Source organism: Arachis ipaensis, chromosome B07 (genome assembly GCF_000816755.2).
Source record: "Arachis ipaensis cultivar K30076 chromosome B07, Araip1.1, whole genome shotgun sequence".
Taxonomy (NCBI): domain Eukaryota; kingdom Viridiplantae; phylum Streptophyta; class Magnoliopsida; order Fabales; family Fabaceae; genus Arachis; species Arachis ipaensis.
The window spans coordinates 121,385,661-121,398,956 of NC_029791.2; positions in this window are offsets into that span (position 1 = coordinate 121,385,661).

Here is a 13,296-nt window from a genome sequence, read left to right on the forward strand (position 1 = left end):
TGGTATCTCACAGAACTCCTGATGGGAGTCTGCTTTTACCGAATTTAGCAAGGCATATTCTTGCCTCGTACTGGTGTCTTCAGAGGATCTTGGAAGGTCACATGTGTCTTGTATGGATTGAGAAGGGAAGATGGCTTTTCTCTCAAAACAATCTAACAAGACTCGGTTTTCGTTGAGCTAGTCCATTCCTAGGATGATGTCTAATCCTACTAAAGGGAGGCACACTAGGTTAGCAAGGTATGATCTACCTGAAATGAGGATGCACACCCTCTGACAGACCTGCTGAGGGCAAAGACTCGTCCTTGACGTTGGGGTGCATCGGCAGAGGGTGGGGGAACTGCTGGACATTCCCTTTGGATAACCATAGGAAGAGGCTTCATTAGTCATATCTCCTAGGATCGACTTTGCTCTGATACCAATAATGTAACACCCTAAGTTCTTATACTATCGTGGAGGTTTTTAAAATAAGGTGCCACACTTGATCCAAGAAAAAGAATGACTTAATCGTTACGCGAGGCAGGAGTAAATACGTGTAGAGCGGAAAACGAGTAGCGCTAAAACGTTGGAATTTGAATTAGAGTGAAATAAACATCTTAACCATGACTACGTTTCAAAATACTTATAGGGAACTAAAACAGGAAAAGAAGCTAACTACGTCCTAAACTAATCTCGTCGAAGGGGCTCCCCTACTTGCATCCTATCCTATCCTTGATCAGGAGTCTTTAGTTATTCACGAATCGAGGTACCAGGGGTCTCCCTCCAACACCCTTTCGCACAGTGAAGACCTGGTTCCGTTGCGTGGGATGAACCAAAACTCGACGGGGTGCCGAAATAGGGGAGTAGGGCACGTATTCCACCTTTGGGCTTCCACAAGGGTTCAACTTCTCCTCTGGGTCCTCCTCCATGGTGTCTTCCTTCTGGCCAGGGTTGTCGGATTTCTCTTCTTTGGTCTCGGGGTCGGACTCAAGGTGTACCACCTTGGATGACCGCTTCCTAGATGTTGAAGCGTCCCTATCTAGGAAGGTTATGACGGGCAGCTGGGGTTCTTCTTCCACGAGTTCTCGACCTAAGTAGATAGTTTAGAGCACGGTAGTAGTGGTCGCAACTACCCACGCGTGCTTCGAGGGGTCATACTCAGAAGTTACCCTCGAGGGGGCACTGCGTCGTCTCTATCCGCTGTGTCATGTTCCTCTGGAGATAGTATGGGAAAAGAAAGGGAGTGAGAACCTAACGTCTCAGTAGGAGTGCTATGTAACACCTCCATATCCATCTCCAGCCCACGTGCGGGATTTTAAAAACAAGCGTATAACATGGCATGTAATATACATCTTCTTTTTTTTGTAAAACATGTGTGTAAAAGAAAGGGGAAACATATAGAAAAATAGAAGGATAACATCAACATAATCATAATTAAATCTAAGGAAAACATAGAACTCAAGCTTTCATTCGTGCCTTCTTTCTTTCTTAATTTATAACTTATATGGAGGGTATTGAGCTCAAACCGGTATAAGTGGGAGTCCCCTTCCCTTACCGAAGGTTCTTATCCCAAAAGTTTTGGCGATCACCTTTCCTTACCGAAGGATCATCTCGATCGATCACCTTCCCTTACCGAAGGATCATATCGATATCTTGTCTTTGGGGGTCACCTTCCCTTACCGAAGGATCATTCCCTCAGTTTAATTTACAATCAAGGTTATTTAGACATACACAAGAATGGAGTCATATAAAAAGATATCTTATTGTATAAAATTGATGGGATAGTCCCCTTCCCTTACCGAAGGTTCTTATCCCAAACGTTTTTCGATCACCTTCCCTTACCGAAGGATCATCTCGATTATCTTGTCTTTGGGGGTCACCTTCCCTTACCGAAGGATCATTCCCTCAGTTCTTTAACAAGTACGGTTATGTAGGCTTATACAAGAATGAACCATGCGAGAGGAGAGGCATATATCATGATAAAATAAGCATGTTTGAATAAGATTTTATACGAAAGTAGGTACTCTCGTCCCTATAGGGGTATAAAATAGATGTACATTATAAAAAATAGGATATTAATTAGCTGAATAAAACAATTATAAGAAAACATATACTTTTGACCTAAGAGGATATTAATGATATAATGTAAAAAGTATAATCTAAGTGCATATAGTAAGAAAGTGAATGTTTGAAATATTTGGATTAGATATTATAAAAAGTATGTACCCTTGATCTTTAAAATAAAGGAACAATAATGATATAAGGGGTTATTTAGTTGCATATAATAAAATAGGGTTCCTTGAACAAGATATAAAAAGGAGCATGTACTCTCGATATTAAAGGAATAATAATAATGTAACGGTAGCAAAGGTCATGTAAGGGCACATTGTAAAATTAGGGAATGTTAAATAATTTAATAAAATGTTATAAAGGGGCATGTACTCTCAACATAAAAGGAATAATAATAAGGTAACGATATCATCTCACTGGCCGAACCGCTGCGCCGTCGACGAGCCACAGTGACACCGACGATGAGCCTCCCCCTTTCTTCTTCCTTCTATGTCATCCCGTCTCACCATCACGAACCAGCCTAGCACCGTTGTGATTCCAACCCCGTTTTCCGTTCTCCCATGGAACGACCAGAACAGGGTGCAGCCCCTGTGTCTTCCATCCCCTGTTTCATGGCTGCGTTCACTCTCCGCTGCTGCAATTGAAGCAGTGCCACTACCAGGCTGCCGCTTCTGCCCCGGCCAATTCAGCCATCATCTTCCCTTCACCTGTTCATTCTCTGCTTCCCAGGTTCCCATTTTCATTTGTTGAGTTCTGTTTCTTTCATTGTATTGCTTTTAGTTCATTTTGCTTAATTTGGTTAGTTAGAAATGCATGTTAGTTGCTTAGGTTGTTAGATAATCTGAGCTGGATAGTGGATTTAGGTTTGTTTTGATTCATGCTGCTGTTTGAAAATTTTGGCTTGTCTGATGCTGCTGGGAGCTTTGGGAGAGGTAGGGTTCGGACAGGAGAGTGGTGACGGGTTGGAACGCCGTAAGGACGCTGCGGAGAAGGTTGGGTTTCGCAGCTGTTTGGTGAAGAGGAGGAGTTGGCGCTGTGGTTTTTGGGCTCAGCGGAGGTGAGAAAAGGGGAAGAAGAAGAGAAAGGGGCGCGGCGGTGTGGGTTGTCGCCGAAGGTTGTGGTGAAGGGAGGTGGCTGTGGCGGTGCTGAGGTGATGGTGATGGAGGTTATGGTGGCTGGGAAGAGACAGTGATGGATAGGGATGATGGTGAAGAAGATGAAGATGATGATGGTGAATGGTTGGCTCAGATATGGCTTTTTGGGGGGGGGGGGGGGGAGGGCCACGTAGGTTCGAAAACCCACGAACCAAGCTCATATCCAAGTCAGGGCACTTTTGTCACACGGACAGCATCTATCATGGGTACAAGATTAGTTTCAAGCTTTCATGGGTACAAATGTCAGCGTTTTCATCTCTCATGGGTACAAATGGTCATTTATTCGAGAGAGTTATTTATAGACTAGTGCACCAAGTAAAAGTCATAGACTCTCACAGCTGCTATAAGAAAACTAACTATTTTAACACTTGAGTCTTGATTTTCTTGTTCTGTTTAGCTACTTAACTAAGTTGGTACTATTCCTTACAATTTGATTCTAAGTTCTAACTCCTATATAATTTACCTAAAGAGCAATATTATATTGCTAGTAAATATTATTATTTTGACCAGTAATAATTTATATTCATATTTATACATGTTTTGCACACAATAAACATATAATTTGTACTTATATTTATTAGAATTTTATACACATAAATCAATATAGTTTATACTTATATTTTTCAGAATTTACACATATGAATTAATAAAATTTATTTGTTAAAGACAATTTAGTATTTATGTTACTTAAATCATGATAAAAAATACTAAAAATTGATAGCCCAAAAATTTTTGACTAAGCATAATTTTGAAACTAACAGCGCATACATTTAACTACGTTTCAGTCTTAATCTGGAACATAGAACATTTAATCTTATGTGGAATTGTGGATGAGATTCAATATATGTAAGAGATGCAAGTAAGCAAAGTTGTAAGCAAAGAAAGTAGGTCTAGATTGGTTTTAAAATCTATGGAAGTGACAAAATAATTTAGGTATCATAGTCATGAATGTCCCAAAATATTTATCTACTCGTATTAACAAGAGAAACAACAAAATATAAAAATATATTCAAAAATAATATATACATCTAAAACTTCTATCTGTTAACTAGTTTGTTATAGATTAAGTCCAAGCTAAAAAGAAAATGAGATCTAAAAACGTCATTACAAAAAAGGATCCATAGAAAAGAAAGAATTAAGACCTGAAAAATCTCAAAATTTTCGAATTGATGCCTTAAAATCGGCATGAGAAAATGATTATGAGCCGATAAATAATATTAAAATGCTTATAATGGATGTAACAAACAGAATCATGATACCTTGTTAAAAAGAAAAGTCGTTATTTCAGTAAACGGAGGCGAAAATGCTATAAGAAAAAAGAAAGAATTGAAAAGAATAAATCTAACTTTCATAATCACAAAAGACAAAACATACAAAGCTAACTTAAGCATGACATTGTCATTGTTGGTACCTTCTTCAACATAATTAATCTTGTTGGTGCATGATTCTACGAGTTGTCAAGTTTCATCAACATTGAAATAGCAAAAATACTCTGAATATATAATTATTACTTTTTGTTGTTTTTTTTATTTATCCGTTAAACATTCAACCAATCTATTTGTTTAGAAGTGTTTTTGCTCTTTCAAATTTAAAAGTTACCTGAACAAAATTGTAGAAAATAGGTTGGAGACACGATGTTGCCGTCATCCTCCTATTTCAAATTTCTAATGTCTCAATGGTGGGGTATTCCTACAAGGACTTCGACGCTCAAGTTAGCATGGATCACAAGAGAAACTAAATTAGAGATCATACTTTAGTGTACGTATTTTTTATGAGCTATTCTAATCATAAGATGTTTGATATTTTATTGTGATCTTTCTTCATATAATGTTTTTAGGCTTTTATATAGTCAATATTATAACATTCTCCTCTGATAGTAGAATGATGGTTATAATGTAATAATTAATCTCATAAAATTGAGTTATTAGGTATTAGAATGAGTGATGAGGAGTTAGTATCTTCTTTGTAACATATCTTTTAGAATCCAAAAGAATTTATCAAATCAGTTTTTTAGAACTTCTTATACTCTTAAACCTAACTTTTAGTATTAGGCCTATAAAAATATTTTAGAACACTATTCAACCTACAAACTAAGATAAAGTTAAATACAAATAGTATTATTATATTATCAATTATGTTAAGTATATATAAAAAAATTAATCACTAAAATAGTTATTTACAAAAGTTATTATATCGATTAATATTTCTTGATAACATGGTGTACCGAAACACCATCGTTGAGTATTAGTTAGTGTGAAAAGAAACTAATAATAACTTTTGTTATTCAACTACTAATTTTTTTTACCAAAGATAGGAGCAACATCTTAATTGAGTATGGAAAGACTATACCATTTGAGCTATAACTTATTGGCTACATAATAACTAAGTTAATAGTTAAATTTGTGTGCAACTATACTAAATATATATCAAAATTAGTCACTAATATAAAGTATTTAATAAAAATAAGTTAAACAATATATATATTTATATACAAAATACATAATACTTCGTGCCGGATTCTTCTGGCCAATAATGCCAAAGTGAAAGCTTGCCCTGATTGTCAAAAACACTCTCTGATTATACATATTCCAGCCGAGGTATTGCACTTTTCCGAAGTAAGTTGGTCATTCTATCAATGGGGGCTTGATAGCCTCGGCCCTTTCCCTTTAGCACCAGGCCAAGTAAAATTTTTAATAGTTGCTATCGATTATTTTTAAAAATGGATTGAGGCTCAACCCTTAGCTAAGATAACATCTCAACAAATGATCTCTTTTGTTTGGAAGCATATCATATGTAGATTTGGTATACCTCGACACATTATCGCTGACAATGATCGCCACTTTGCCGATAAAAAATTTACCTCTTTTTTGCAGAACTTAAAAATAACACAACACTTTTCTTCAGTGGAACACCCACAAACAAATGTCTTAACAGAAGCAGCGAACAAGGTTATTCTACATGCTTTATGCAAAAACCTAGATGATGCTAAAGGATTGTGGACCGAGCTAATACCAGAAATTATATGGGGCTACAACACAACTATTCACTCAACAACCAAGGAAACACCTTTGCGACTGGTGTATGGGTCTGAAGCCATGATCCCTCTAGAGATCTCTCAGTCATCCTTTCGAACTCAATTCATTGATCATCAATTACAAGATACGTTTCGGCAAATTGATTTGGACACCATCGAAGAAATCTGAGGTATAACAACCCTAAGTCACCGAGCTATGCAACAACATATAGCTCGGCGATACAACCAAAAGGTCAAACACCAATCTTTTCAAGTAAACGATTTGGTGCTCAGAAAAACTGAACAAGCAAGGCGACCTCCAACACATGAAAAGTTAGCCGCAAATTGAGAAGGTCCTTTCCGAGTTATTGAAATCTTAGGAAATAGTGCATACCGTTTGCAATCTTTAAATGGTATAACTCTACCTAATACATAGAATATATCCTCTTTAAAGCTTTATTACAGTTAAAAATCAGGGACATGCTGGTATTCTTTTTCCTACTCACAAGATTTTTCCCAAAAAAGGATTTTACTTGTAGAGGTTTTAACGAGGCTAGCCTACCTGTACTTTTGTACGCAAAGGTCAATAATATTATCATCATATTTTCTTTGTCAATTTATATTTTTCCTCTCTATATCGATTTATATCTTTCCGAGATATAACAATAAAAAAAACAAATAATGACTTACGTCATACAAATTTTATCACAAAATTCCATGCTTAACGAACATTTCAATCTAATCCATTAATGCCAAACATTCTTGGAATCAAACTTCTTCTATCATCAATGATAGTTATCAATCAATCAATCAATCCTATACCTGCTAATCTATCAGGAACACTCAGATACCCGTGCAATGTTCCTCGTACAACCAACATTACCAATCCACTCCAAATTCCCAAAAAGCAAACATTCCAAACATACAACATGTACGAAGAGTTCATATCACCAAATTTTCGTCTCCTTCTTCAACTCCTTCCTCATCATCGACCAAAGCTCCTTCACGAACTAATTTACCAGGCTCCATTTGAGAAAAATCTCGGCCTAGTACTAAAAACTTGGTTTGCATCATAGCACGCTCAAAACCTTCTATGAAAGTATCCAAAATATCAGCTTGCTTACCTTTTTCCATATCCTTCAATTTCACAGTAACCTCGATAACCTGATCTTTCATAGTAGACAAATCATCATCTTTCTTCTTCAGCAACTCAGACTCGTTCTCATAATTACTCTTTACAACCTTTAACTCTTTCTTTTTCTGTAAGTTTAGTCTCTAACTCCACAATTAGATTCTTCTTCAGATATAACTCTTCCTTCAGCTTGTTTGGCTCTTTGGCTAGGCCCAACAATTTCTTATGTTTCATTTCCTGACTCCGACCTAAGATGGCTAAGCGCAAACTGAGCACCTAATTGCAAAAAAAAAAAAACACCAATTAGGCACCACCATGTTACTAATATACAAACATCACAAATCCATACCTGCATATACTGATAAATGGCTATATCCCCAACTTCATTAGCCAAGGTCACATCGGCCGACGATTGGCATACCTCATCCGTAACAACCATAAACAAGAAATCCTTACCCCAAATTGAAAAACCATCAATATCCTTGGCAAACCCGTGAAGCCTCTTTTGATTATTCACAAAAGCATTAAGTTCCTTCAATGGTATATCTTTACCTTTCTCAGACAAATCATCGGATACATCAACATCGATGAAATCCGACTTTTTTTTCTTTAAAAAAACCTTTTTTCGTCTTTAGTGAGGTTGGTTCACCTTGCTTCTACACCTCTTTTATCGAGGTTTGATGATGAACCCTCCTTTTTCAAATTCTTACTCTTAAACCGAGCTCTCAGGCTTGCAGCTGAGACTCCTTGATACTTTTCACCTGACAAAACAAACAAAACAAAATCAACGAAATTATCCAGAATACATGATCCCTAGCTACTTCTTGTATTTCTATAAATTCTTACCCAAATAATCTATTATAGATTGCTTATTGTCTTCCCACGGAAGCAAATCAAACACCGATATCAAGTTCCTCCTATCCATAACTTCTACCAAATATTCAATTACACACTCATTCTTCATACTAATTTTCTCAAGGCCCAGAATCTGCTGGATGGAGTTGGGAACACCAAAACAAGGGAAAATTTTCAGCCAGATTTTCATTCAAATAAAATGAAAACATATCCTCAGCATTTTTCACCTTTAAAAATATTTTTTTGAATGAAGATTTATACAATTTAAAGACAGAAAATCCAAGAGTACTGTTTAAAATTACCCAACCTCCCTTCCAAATTCCTTTCGCCTGAAACAGGAAAAAGAACAACTCCAGTGAAGGTTTTAGATCCAAAAAATCCAACAAAATTCCAAAACATTGCAAGAATGCCTAACCATTTGTGTGCAGTTGTGACGACACACACTTTAATTGCTTCAATTTATTACATTAAAAAATGGTAAACGAAAGCTTAACGCACAATTCTTCAAGAACACAGTTATGCATGTAGAAAAACTCAAAATCACTTCTCCTATGGAACACACGATCCGCCCTAGAATATGACAACAACTCGGCACGCACTTCAGAACCTACCCTCACAATCTTCGTCACATCTATCTCACTAACACTCTCTTTATCTACAAACAATGACCCCTGTATCTTCACATCCTCACTAACCCACTCATATGTACAATCTTCTACCACTAACTATACCTTTTTTCCCTTCTCATTATCCATCTTTATCTCAAATAGAAAAGAAGAGTAGAAGAAGCAAACAAAATCAAGAAAACAAACGAAAGCACTTACCCTTTTTACTCATGTCTTTATCAGTATTCTTTCCAACACGTTTTGATGAAAGAGAAGTGAAATTTATGAAAACTATTTGGATTCCAAAATAAAATTACATGCCAGTTAAAAAATTGCTCTAATTCCATTTCAGAAATCACCACTGTTAGATCCTTTCACAACAAACGGTCCAGATGTCATAGGTAAGTGTGAAAGGTAAAACACCCTCTTTAATGATGTCATCGATTTTCTCTCACTATTTATTAATTTCTCTATTTAATTAATTAATTATTTATTGACTTCTTTTATATTCAATTTTAATAAAGTATGTTGAACTGGGGGCTCTATACCTATAACACTCACCGAATTATAACTCATCTCTTAAAAAGCTCAACTTGGTTTATCAAAATATCAACAAGCCAAGCTTGGGGGCTATGATATAGCTATTATAACCCAATCAAAATGCCATAAATCGGCTTCATGCGTTATAACTTGTTCAAATGTTATAACTCGGCCCCGCATACCAAAACGTATATCATAACGTCCTAATATGATATTACTCTTCTTTAATGCAAATGATTTCTAAAGTTTAACTATTAAGGAGGTAAGACACCTTATCAAAAGCATATTATACTTGATATGGCCGTTACAAATCCGATATCATAACTCGGCATTATGCACCATAACTCGGCACTTTACGTTATAACTTGGCGTTATACGTTACAATCAGACTCAACGGACTACATCCTAGAATAAAAACGTCCGACTAGACATTATCACTTATTAAAAGCTATTAACTGCTCTTCAATTCAGATGATCAATAGAAACGTAACCGGCCTATTTTATCTCACCTATAAAGGTATGATATTTTATCTTCAAACGATACACTGAATTTATAGTACTAACTTAGGCATCGGAGTGCCTTTTGCAGGTACACTCCCCTTTGTTCATACTTTCCGTGACATGATATCTCTCTGAATGAAGAGCTCGGATCTTCCTAGCTTATAACTCGGCGCTGAAGGCAACAGCTCGACGTTGACTTCCAAAAACCGAGTTACGTCCAGGTTACTCACACAAAAACAATTGGCGCCCACCGTGGGGCCTCGAAATAAACACCCTTCTTTCTATAGGCCCCATTTCTTTTCAGTGGCTTCAAACTTACCTGCACCTTTGTAAACAAAGGTCATATAATAAATCATTAAGTCCCGAAAAAGGGGCCGTCTAGATCTATTATCTCTCTTTGAATCTATATCTGTTATCTCTATTCTCCGATCTATATCTGAGATCTATATTTTATGATCTATATCTGTCATCTCTATTTTTCGATTTATATCAGTTATCTCTAATTGCCGATCAATATCTGTTATATCTATTTTTCGATCCATATCTATCATCTCTATTTGCCGATTTATATCTGTTATCTCTATTCTCCGATCTATATCTGATATCTCTATTTTCTGATCTATATCTGTCATCTCTATTTTTCGATTTATATCTGTTATCTCTATTTGCCAATTTATATCTGTTATCCTTATTTGCCGATCTATATCTGTTATATCTATTTTTTTGATCCATATCTATCATCTCTATTTACCGATCTATATCTATCATCTCTATTTGTCGATTTATATCTGTTATCTCTATTTGCCAATTTATATCAGTTATCTCTAATTGCTGATCTATATCAGTTATCTCTAATTTATATCTATATCTGTTATATCTATTTTTCTATCCATATCTATCATCTCTATTTGTCGATTTATATCTGTTATCTCTATTCTCCAATCTATATCTGATATCTCTATTTTCTGATCTATATCTATCATCTCTATTTTTCAATTTATATATGTTATCTCTATTTGCCAATTTATATCTGTTATCCCTATTTGTCGATCTATATCTGTTATATCTATTTTTCGATCCATATCTATCATCTCTATTTGTCGATCTATATCTATCAACTCTATTTGTTGATCTATATCTATTATCTCTAATTGCCGATCTATATCTGTTATATCTATTTTTCGATCCATATCTATCATCTCTATTTGCCGATTTATATCTGTTATCTCTATTCTCTGATCTATATCTGATATCTCTATTTTCTGATCTATATCTGATATCTCTATTTTCTGATTTATATCTGTTATCTCTATTTGCCGATCTATATCTGTTATCTCTATTTGCTGATCTATATCTGTTATCTCTATTTTCCGATTTTTATTTGTTATCTCTATTTTCTGATTTATATCTGTTATCTCTATTTTCTGATTTATATCAGTTATCTCTAATCGCCGATCCATATCTGTTATATCTATTTTCCGATCCATATCTATCATCTCTATTTGTCGATTTATATCTGTTATCTCTATTCTCCTTTCTATATCTGATATCTCTATTTTCTGATCTATATCTGTCATCTCTATTATTCGAGCTATATCAATCATTATCGATTCTATATCAATCATTATCAGTTATTGTCAAATCTATATCAACTATCTTCCGAACTATGACTATCAACAGTCAACAAATTCAATCAGATACCATACAAGCACAAACACTTATCCATTCGCGATAATTCTTCAATTCAAAGTCGCATCATTTACACATGCGCAATCAAACTCAATCTTCAATCAAATCACCAAACAAAGGTGAACAAACGATAGTTCTTCAATTCAAAGTTGCATCGTTTACACATGCGCAATCAAACTCAATCTTCAATCAAATCACCAAACAAAGGTGAACAAACGATAATTCTTCAATTCAAAGTCGCATCGTTTACACATGCGCAATCAAACTCAATCTTCAATCAAATCACCAAACAAAGGTGAACTAACGATAATTCTTCAATTCAAAGTCGCATCGTTTACACATGCGCAATCAAACTCAATCTTCAATCAAATCACCAAACAAAGGTGAACTAACGTAATATTCTTGCCCAACCAATTCACTTTTATCAAAATCGTCTCAGCAACTATTCAAATTAACTATTCAGTTCCATGAAAAAAAAAACCACAAGGCACAATCAATGACAAATACTACTACACTTTTCAATACACGTTAACTTCAATAAGGTCTGAAATTCAAAAGATTTTATTCCTTGTTTTAATAAAACATCTTGAACTGGAGACTCCAAGGCTAACTCATTGGCCGAGTTATGGCTCGTCAAAAGCTCAACTTGCTTCATTAAAATATATTCCCAGGCCAAGTTTGGGGGCTATGATACGGCCGTTACAAATCCGATGTCATAACTCGACATTATGCATCATAACTCAGCACTTTATGTTATAACTCGGCGTTATACGTCACAATAGACTCAACAGACTACATCCTGGAATAAAAAAGTTCGACCAGACATTATCACTTATTAAAACCTATTAACTGCTCTTCAATTCAGATGACCAATAGAAACGTAACCGACTTATTTTATCTTACCTATAAAGGTATGATATTTTATCTTCAAACGATACACTGAATTCATAGTACTAACTTAAGTATCGGAGTGCCTTTTGCAGTTACACTCCCCCTTTGTTCATACTCTCCATGACGTGATATCTCTCTGGATGAAGAGCTCAAATCATCCTGGCTTATAACTCGGCGCTAAAGGCAATAGTTCGGTGTCGACTTCCAAAAACCGAGTTACGTGCAGGTTACTCACACAAAAATAATACTTTTATACATTGACTGATTTAAGCATTGGAATGCCTTTTGCAGGTATCTTTCCCTTTGTTCTTTCTGCATCAAGACACATCCCTTCCCGAGCAAAAAGCTCGAAATTGAGACAGAAAATTCGGAATTAATTGTCAAGAGGACGAGCTATACCTAATCAATCTACGCAAGAACACTTCTAAAGAATAAATTATGTGCATATTAATTTTTTGAATTTTGACCGTCAAATAATTAGCGATACTTAAAAAAAAATAAAAGATAAAGAAAATGAAAAAGAATCAACAATGATCAAAATTCACCGAACTCTTTTAAACTGCGAGCCTAACTATTTTCACGTTACAATTAATCCTGGTTGTACAATATTAATAATGGAAGAACCTTTAATATATTGTTAACTTTAATTAACTGCAGAACAAAATATAAATTGTAATGTGAAAATAAAATTCATGGTGCTCTTCAAACCTGCGAGCGCAACTTGTGCGTGTGTGAGGAACTTACCCACCACATGCAATTATGCAAACATAATAATTTTACGTGATTTGAAACGTGAAATTGAAATAAAAGAAAAATTAAAAATATTATAATAAGTTATGAGAAATATATATTTTGTTTAAATTGATATTG